Below are 9638 nucleotides of genomic sequence, written 5' to 3'. Positions count from 1 at the left end.
TCCATTTTGAATGAGTATGTGATAAGTCACTGTGATGAAGGACCAGTTGAATGACATGAGAAAAACATGCACGTTAAAGTGCAATATCAAATAACGTCATAGTGACGTTTGCATGGTTTCCAACTTTTCTGGAAATTTGGTTTATTACAGTATACAAAAAAAAATAGTTTTAAGATTCATTGAATAAATCCATGTAAATATTTGAGGTTTGTAGCCGTGTGTGCGCAGTTGCCCTGCCATTTCCGAAATCTTCCCAAAAATAAATATTAATACAGAGAGCTGAGGAGAGTAAATGCAGCATATTTAAGCTGATTCATTCAGTGTGAGTCAAGCAGACGGCGTCCTGCCTCCCCCGTCCCTCCGTCCCTCCGTCCCTCCGTCCCTCCTACTGCATTAGAGCCTGTGGTCATTATTGGCCTCCAGACTGCTTTTATCATCTCAGTAAATCTCTGCTGGCTCAGACACAGCATAATGAGCAGACCTGCAAGGCTGTCCTGCACCTAGCACCCCTGTAGAGAGAGAACAGAGGCTGATGGGAAAGATGGAGGCAGACGGAGATGAAAAGACGTTCTCCGTCTCTCCTTTCTTCACTATCCAACTTTTCAGTGTTTATTTTTTATTAATGTGTGCCTTCAGTCATTATCTTAAGTTAATCCCTTTTCATCCTCAGTGCCGTGTGAATTAACTTACCTTCCAGTGATGGAAAATAATGGAGGAATCCAGATGCTGGATGTTTTGTTTTTTCTGAGAATTATATTCTTTGGAGCCATGAGGGCAGAAACAGTGTTTTCAAAGAACATGCTAGACATATCCGACAAACTAATTATAGACTTTGGCCTAAAGTTATTTAGTTATTTTTAGCATTTTGGAGAAATTAGTCACAGTTTTTATTATGTAGGAAGGAGCTTTAGGTTCTGCCCAGAGTCATCTGAAGTCATGTGACTGCTGCAGACAGTGATGGGTGAGGCAGGGAGTGATGGGTGAGGCAGGGAGTGATGGGTGAGACAGGGAGTGATGGGTGAGGTCGGGAGTCTGGACAGTAGTTTCCCTTGGACTTGGTAAATTGTGCTGCTTATGTATTTGTATAAGTGTTTTATTGTAATAATACTCATTAGTAGTAGTAGTATTAGTGGTGGTGGTAATAGTAGTATTACTGTTGTTACTATTAATATTTGTATTATGTATATGATGTATTTGTTCCTATAAAACAAATTGATAACCTACAAAGCTACTGTAACCTTTAGATATTTTAGCTTTTAGTTTCCCTCTTTAAGCCTTGAGCAAAACTTTAACTAGTCATGAATCAGGTTGGTTTTTTGTTTGTTTTTTTTAACTAGAAAAACTGTTTTTCCTCTATCAAATTTCTATATAAATTATTGGCAAATTTCTTGCTATGTTTGTGACATTTCTGTCTTACTTTATGACCTAGCATTTAGCTGCCATTTTGTCTTCGTTGTAATTTTTGTCATTATATGTCTGACTATAAATCATCTGGTAGATTTTTTTTGTTTTGCTTTTTTTTGTTGAATTTTTGTTGTAGTAATGATTGAGAAATCGTGAAATGAATGGACACCTAAAACCCTGATTCATGGTTTTTCTAAAATCCATCCTCTAATTAAAATCACTGCCACTTAAGAAATCGTCGTTTGTAATTTACCCTGTTGAAAAACCCCATTATATCAACTAGTAACGTTTTAGCAGTTTTTACACCGACGGCCCTGCTGATGAAACGCAACCAGGGATTGAGTACCAGGTTGAATCGCACTCAGAACTTTACATAACACAGGCGGGAATTCAAACCCCAAACCATTTCCATGGTCAAAGACCTATTATTTAAAAGGCTCATTAGTCTTAATCTGAACCTCTCCATGTCCGTGTGCAGGTGTAGCCTGTCTGTCTAACCCCAAACTTTCCTAAGTGTGTAGTAAAGCACTCTGGATTTTCTAGGAACCCAGTTTTTTCTCTTCCTAGAACACGGCACATCCGCAGCAGCTGGCCGATTGAGTGTTAGGGTGAAAATTGATAAACAGCGGCGCGGAGACTGAGCAGATCTGACCTCAGTGACAGGGTTTATGGTGTGTTTATATCAGACAGCCTGAGACAAAGAAAAACAACATGTAAACCAATGGAACTGCTCCTAGTCCTGAGTGACATTCCTGATGTCACGCAGAAGAACTTGAGCATCAGCGCTGGCACTCGTGCAGGTGGTAAACAGAATGCACCCCCTCGACGGCTGACACACACACCCTGGACCCTGACCTCCGCCCAACCTCACAAACAAACCCATCACCCAGTCACTGCTGGACAACTCGTGTGGCTGGATCCCATGCCCTCCCACGCAGTCAGGCGCCCACACTGGGTTATGTAAGAAGATAATCCTCTCAGTCATAAAAGTACTGCACAACACTGCAGGTAAACAGAGAGATAACTTTTGAGTCTCGGCATTAATGTTTGATACCCATACGACCTCACAGCGGACCGTACACACACACACTGAGCCCCTCCTCTGTCATAAATCCACTGCACTTTTATCTAAAATGCAGAAAGAATATTCAAGAAACTGCAGGTTTCCTCCTCTGGCACTCTAACAACCACGGCTTCTCCAGACTCCCTGGCTTTTTCTCAGACATCTCAATCACTTTCCTCTTCACTAAAAAGAAGAAGGAAAGAAAAAAAGAAAAAAAAAAATCTCATTTCACAAGAACACTTGCTGTGTGCTTGCTCCTCCGACAGAAAGAAAATGGCAGCCTCTCCATCATCCAGCAAAACTATAAGCCTTCCTTTATTTCCCGTCCTCATTAAACTCTGAATAACTCTGTAGATGGGGGAGACGGAGAGAGAGTGGGAGAGAGTGATTGAATTCTGCTGGAGGAATAAAAGCCCCTGGAGGTTGCCATTCTGAATGTGCGCCATGTTGAACAGGCCTGAGCCACAGATGCCGGAAACAATGGAGCAGGGGAGAATGGTGTATAGACGGAGGTCCAGACCAGCTGACCCACTGTGGATAATGTACCATGGATGTAGTGTCATTGTCCCGAGAGTCATGATGATGACCCGTCACGACCTCAGAGGGGAGCTGGACACAGACGGAGGAAGGCGCGGTGACAGGGAGGTCAGACGAAAATGGCGACACCACACTTGATATTTCTGTCGGACAAGTGCGCCGACAACCTGCTCGCGCTGAATGCGGCCCAATTAATTCACCGCAGCAGCAATCCTGGGAAAAGGGCGACGCGAGGGAAGAAAAATGGCTTTGACATTCAGTCGGGCAGGCCCAGGGAGGTAACAAGTTCACAGCCCTTTCACAAAACATGGCCGCCTGCTGTGTGATGGATCACGGAGCCTCAGATGGGCTGTCAGGGGTGGGTCTCAGGGAGGAACCGTGGAAAGCCAGTCGCCCCGGGAAGAAGGGAGTCATCCTGACAGTTGAACAAATGAACTCCTGATGGCTGTGATATAAGCACCTCCGACGGCGATCTGAGTCGCTCCATATGGAGCCACAATGCTGCTGCTAAGAAACGACAAGACGGATGATGGCGCAGCAGCTCCACGTCGAACTCGAGGACCGATTCAGTGGTTCTTCACGTATTTGTTCTCAAATAAATATGTCAGAAACAGAACGCATTCTGCCGAGTGAAAAGGTGGCGGGAAGAAAAGCCCGGAGGCCTCACTATAGTCCAGCTCAACTGTAACTGACAGATGCTTTAATTAAAATGAGCCACAGCTAATCAAGAGCCCTGAACCTCACACGGTTTTATCCTGTAAAGGGCCAATTCAACAAATTATAGTGGACTGGAACAGTCACAGTAGAAAGGCAGAGGTGATTTATCATTGTCTTTGACGGTGGAGCTGTTCTCTCTGATTCTAACGTCGGCCTAAACCAGGTCTACACGTTTACAACCTCTTTATAACATCGATGTTAAACCCAGTTTTATATTGGATACTGATAATAGTAGATGAACAGATTAACAACGAGGATGTGGTGATAACATTTAAAGTGTGATTTTAATAACAACACTGCAGTTTTATTTACTATATTTGGGTATTTTCATATATTTGAGTTATTGATGATGAGGTACAAAAAATCCCAGTATTTGGACTCTTACTAAAGAACACTTTAACCCAGTATTTAAGGTCCTTAAAGCAAATACTCTAACCTAGTATTATGGGGTCTTAATTATAGAATATTGTATTCCAATATTTTTGGTCCTCATATTGAATACTTTAGCCTAGTATTTGGGGATCTTCATTACATAATACTTTATCCCTTTACTCTATGGCTTAATCAAGCATACTCTAACCTAGTACTGAGGGTCTTTGTTGTAGTATACTATAAGATGTCATTGTTTAAGAGGTTGTTTTGATACTGATTTTATTTGTATTAGGTTTTTTATAGTATAAGAGCATAAAATACTCTAACCAAGTACTTGTAGTATACTATAAGATATCATTGTTTAAGAGGTTGTTTTGATACTGATTTTATTTGTATTAGGTTTTTTATAGTATAAGAGCATACTTGTTTTATTGCTGGACAACATTGGTTAAAAAGTACTACAGTCAAGCCTATGTAATATTACATTGTTATTTATCATAATTGACATACACTGTGGTGATGAGTGAGTCAAGTGTTATCTTTGAACCAAAGTGACTCTGAGCTCCATGTTTCAAAAGGAATATTCAACCTCATGACATTAGTTCATATGAAAAGAAAATATATTTTTTTAGAACTCGTTAGATGAATGGATCTGTGAGTGAGCTTCTTGAAAATATTTTAGAAATGTATATTTTACACTAAAGTAGGTCAGGAGCAGAGAATCACGCTCACTTAGAATTTTAAATTCAAAGTGCTTTTACTTAAAGTGCCTGCAAACACTCACCGTGGAGGCCACTGACAAACCTTTATTCTCCAATGACAAAGTCGACAAATAAGACAAATATGTTGTGCTCGCCAGTGTTAACGTACGAGACAATGAAAACACTTCAAACACCAGCACTTAACTGTGTGACACAAATATAATCAAGGCTGGTCAACCATTAAAATACCAGCATCAGTATCCGAAAATAAAATGTTTCTCTACACTATGAGAAAAAGACCCAGCAGGATTGTTTCACTCTCACCTCCTTTCCATGAACACATCTACCAGAAAATAAACACATGAGTAGAAGAAGTGGCTCATAAAAAAAGATGAACTTTAACAATTTAAAAAAACAAACAAAGAAAAAAATCACTGTATCTGTATACATTTCTATAGGCCATACCTATTGCTATTTTGGGCTACTTTTTAATTTTTAATTTTTTCTATATTTTAGTTTGTCTTGCCGTATTATTGCATTTTTAAATAATTTAATTAGCATTTCTCGTCTTTCTCCTAAGTTTTAAACTTTTTGCTGTCCTTTTGAAATTGCAAAACATCTTATTTTTTGTTTGTTATATTTTTTGTGTTTTCCGCACGTTGACACGTTCATATCTACTGCTTCAAATCTGAACCGAACTTTATTTATAAACTTTGTGATTCCTCTGAACCTCAATATTCTAATTGAACAAAAAAAATTAAATGGCCAGTCGGCACAATTTAAACAAATCAACAAATATTATATATGAAACTTTTTTTTTTTGTTACTTTTCTTCTGCTATGGCTCTGCGCCTTCTTGGGGGGGACGCCTCCCCCTTTGGGAACCACTGTTCTAAAGTAACTGTTGCAGCTTTAGTGGAAACACGGTTAGGAGTCACGAGTTAAATTTAAGAGAAACTGATGAATAAGTTGTGACTCAACACTTTGATCCGAACCAGTTGTTATTTCAGCTTGTAATAAATAAATAAGTAAATAAATCTTTCCACGCTTTCTCTCTCTCGCTCGCTCTTTCTCGCTCTCTTGACTTTTTCATTTTCAAAGTGGCTTCACAAAATGGATGCCCAGATTTATCAAGGTCGTCCTGTGATTTTTTTGTGAATACTACATTTTATTTTTTATAGTTTCTAGGCAGTCACAGTGATGCAAACAATTGCTAGGTTTGACGCACATTTTTTGTTTGGTTAATATGACAAAAGTTTGCTGTAATAGGCCACGCCCACATCCAGTTTCCTCCAGTCAGCATTTGGCTGAAAAACAGAGGAACTTGCTGCGTACATTACTGTTTAGATGCTGTTTTATTTCAGATTAGTTTGTGCTGCGTGGTGAAGACGAGCTCCAGCTGATCGCTCATCTAAATCAGTTCACCAAAGCTACAGACAGCTGTCAGTTGTCTCCTTTTTCTCAGCATTGAATTTAGAAAAAAAAAAAAAGAATGAATGTGTTTCCGAAACAAATTGCCGACCTCAGTTTGTGTAAAATTTGACACTGTGTGTGAGCCGTGAAGTGGACTCAATCATTCAAACATCAGCGGTAGTTCTAACAGCATCTTTGTGGAGCAGAAAGTGTGGGAGACATGACAGGAATGACGACCAACCAGAGGGGTCAGCTATGCCTGGTATGTCAGAGTTGACGACAGTAGTCCCCTCTACTGTAAACATGCTGAAGTGCGGCTTATCGCCGGGAGAAAAAAAATAACAGGAGGCGGTGAGGGAGGAATGTAAAACACTGACTGAACATTCTTCTTTTTCATCTTCCCACAGTCAACAGGTACGACTCAGTTGATCAGCTGTTGTTAAACACTCTTCTGTCTGCTGCACTCAAAAATATATAAATTATAAAGATAATACTGCAGAAAGTTTGGACAGGAACTTTTTCCCTCTGCTATAATAGTTTCAAAATAATATATATATATATACTAAAATACTTTCTTATATTTTAACATGTCATATAAATATCTAGTGTTTCCTCACAAATAATTCAAATAAACTGACACAAAACCACATTTATAAACCACTACTTTTACTTTGAAAAACCCAAATTCCTTAATATATACCTTATAAATAAACCACTACTTTATATTTGCTTTGTTATTGAATAATAAGACACATATGAAGTGTGTCATTCTGCACAGATATTCAACACTAACAAAGGTCCCTGGGTCCTGGGTCGTCCCCTGTGACTGACTTCTTGTGTATAATCCACATGTATGCGCTGTATAAACAAGCATCACTGAAATGCACCGTGAAAAAAATAAAAAATAAAAAAAGTGTCCACGTCACGTAGACAACTCCATCTATAGTGCCCAGACTGTGCCCCACTTTCACAGCTCAGGAATAATAAACCTGTCAGAAACACGTCTCCTGGGAGGACACTGCTGACACATTGTTGACAGTGGCAAGGCATGCTGGGATGGCTAATGGGACAGGCCCTCAGGGGTGCCTCAGATGGAGGACAGCCACAGACAGGTGAGCAGTCTGATGGGCTGTGTGTAAAATAGTCATCAATCATTACCTCGCTGCTTGTGTTAGCTCTCGGAAACGCCGCGGCAAAAAGGTCGAGAATCACAATATTTGGACTGGAAAAAACTGCAGAAACACTGATCAAAACTGGAGGAGTGACTGAGAAAAAAATGAAATGATGACGATTTAATAATAATAACAGCAAGATAGGACATGTATGTCCAGATAGTGACGACGTGACTGACAGCCTTCGTGCTCCGTCCTCAACCCTTCACTGCAGAGACACGACGTAGAAGTTTTGTGGCAGAAAAACAAGAACCAGCTCTGCCAAAACTTCAAATGTGATCATGTCTTTGTTCCCAACACACACACTCTCTCTCACACACACACACACACACACACACAAACCACACATGGAGTGAACAATGAGCCCACAGTGTGTTCGTGATTTCTGACTTATCCAGACCACGTGTCAGCCTTCACTGAACTCATCCACACACACACACACACACACACACATGCACCACAGCATCTGAGCTGATCATCTGAACAGTTTCCACATGTCGTGCCGACGGGGGTGAAGGGAACAGCTGAACTTTCTGCACTCTTCCTGCACCGTGGCTGCAACAACTCTGAGCTAAATGGGTTTTTTTTTTTCTGAGATTCTGAGATGATGCCCAGCGTCTCAGCGTACGCTGTGTCAGTCAGTGTTTGGTACTCAGCTGCACAGCAGTCAACACACAGACGCACACAAAAGTGGATTTAAAAAGTCAGAAGACACGCTGATGTGAACACGAGCGGAGGCTCAGTGGACGCAAACAAAGCAGGAGTTTAAAGACGGGGCAAACGACAGAAGAGAGAAGTGGAAAGTGAGCAGTTGTTTAGTGTTTCCTGAACCACTGACCTGGACAGCACAGCAAACAGAGCGCCGGTCAACGTCCTCTTATCTCGCCTCTCCTCCTCAGATTTCACACTCCTGCTCCCTCCTGGCTGCCTTTTGAAGTTGGTGCCTGCGCTGTTTCTGAGGTGAAGTCAGTGGTCGGGAAGATGAAGTGTTGAGGGAGAGGAAGAGTGGAAGATGTGGCTGAAGTCTTCCTCTCTGGTCTCCTCATCCTGCTCCTTTCTCCTCTGCCTCTCTTTACTTTCCCTTCTGTGTTTGACTGGCTGAATTCTGCGCCTCCTCTTGGTCCTCCATTGCAAAGAAAAGAAAAACATACTACTTGGAGAGGAGGAGAAAACATTAGGGAGAGAGAGAGAGAGAGACTGAGTGAGTGAGAGAGAGAGAGCGAGAGATAGGGAGAGAGAGAGAGCAGCAACAGTCACCTTGTCTCCCTCTGTTCAAATTTAGAGGCTGGATTTCAGGCTGCAAGGCAAACTCTACTGGGCATGCCCACAACCCAGAGGCACAGTTTGTAATGAACACTTACTTCCTCTCTTGCACTGGTTTTCTCCCCCCCTCCCTACCTCCCTCCCTCCCTCCCTCATGGCTCTCTCTCCCTCCCTTACCCCGGCTCCCCTCCCCTGTACTCCCTCCACCCCCTTTTAACAGGTCTCAAGTACAGCAGGGATTAGAAAAAGCTGCCGGGACTAAAGTCCAAATGACTCTGAGGAAAAAACATGAAACTGGAGCAATGCAGGGTTTTTTTTTTTTGTTTTTTTTTTATCAGAGACAGATCATGTGAGGCACAAGATTTAATCACAAATTCCATTAAAAAATAGTTAAAAAAACCAACTTTTTTTAAATTTAGTTTTGTTGAATCGATCAGATCTGTCTGTCCTTTAGTCTCGTCAGATCTGATCAGAAAACGTCACAGGAAATGACAGGATCGTCAATTTTCCAGCCTCGTTTCTGCCAGAGAAAAATGAACAATAGAACCATATATTGAGGCAGAGATGACGTGCACGTCCTTAGAGTCGGTTGATTTTATCCCTCAGATGCACGTTGACACACTGAGAGCTAAATCAGTACAGCCATGTATTGTTTCCTTCAGCCCGTGTGACGTCAGCCTGGTGTCTGTGCTATCTCAGGCGACCAGCACTGACCCAGATTCTCCCCAGCACATCAGGACACAATGTTTCAAACCCCGACTATGGAAAGAGGACAACAAGTTCAGAGGGGGACAAAAACACAGAAGAAGAAAAAAATCTCCCTACATCTGTGTTGTTGTAGCCAATAAAACGTCTGACAAAAAGACTTTCAGATTTGGTCTAGAACCTATAGGCCCAAGCTGCTGCTCCACACTTTTCTTCCATTTCCTGATTTGTAACAACAACAATGTAATCCTGGAGCAACCCATCTGGGACCTGGAAGGGTGGCTATCAGGGC

The 9638-nt window shown here is 41.5% G+C and overlaps 1 long non-coding RNA gene across 3 annotated transcripts in view; it reads right to left on the bottom strand.

The window, feature by feature from the left end:
• Nucleotides 1-8798, bottom strand: part of LOC107988486 (uncharacterized) — a 102219-nt gene extending 93421 nt beyond the window's left edge. The window contains exons 1-2 of one of the 3 annotated variants that reach the window (XR_003049574.1): nucleotides 8636-8757; nucleotides 8217-8528 (exon numbers count right to left, since the gene is read on the bottom strand). This is a non-coding gene — a long non-coding RNA (uncharacterized LOC107988486). Of the gene's footprint in view, nucleotides 1-8216 lie in introns of all 3 variants that reach the window. The other 2 variants (XR_003049575.1, XR_001759964.2) reach the window with 2 other exon arrangements.
• Nucleotides 8799-9638: the final 840 nt, after the last annotated feature.

Source organism: Cynoglossus semilaevis, chromosome 4, assembly GCF_000523025.1.
Source record: "Cynoglossus semilaevis isolate Cse_v1.0 chromosome 4, Cse_v1.0, whole genome shotgun sequence".
Lineage (NCBI taxonomy): Eukaryota > Metazoa > Chordata > Actinopteri > Pleuronectiformes > Cynoglossidae > Cynoglossus > Cynoglossus semilaevis.
This window is presented reverse-complemented; position numbering and strand designations above follow the sequence as displayed.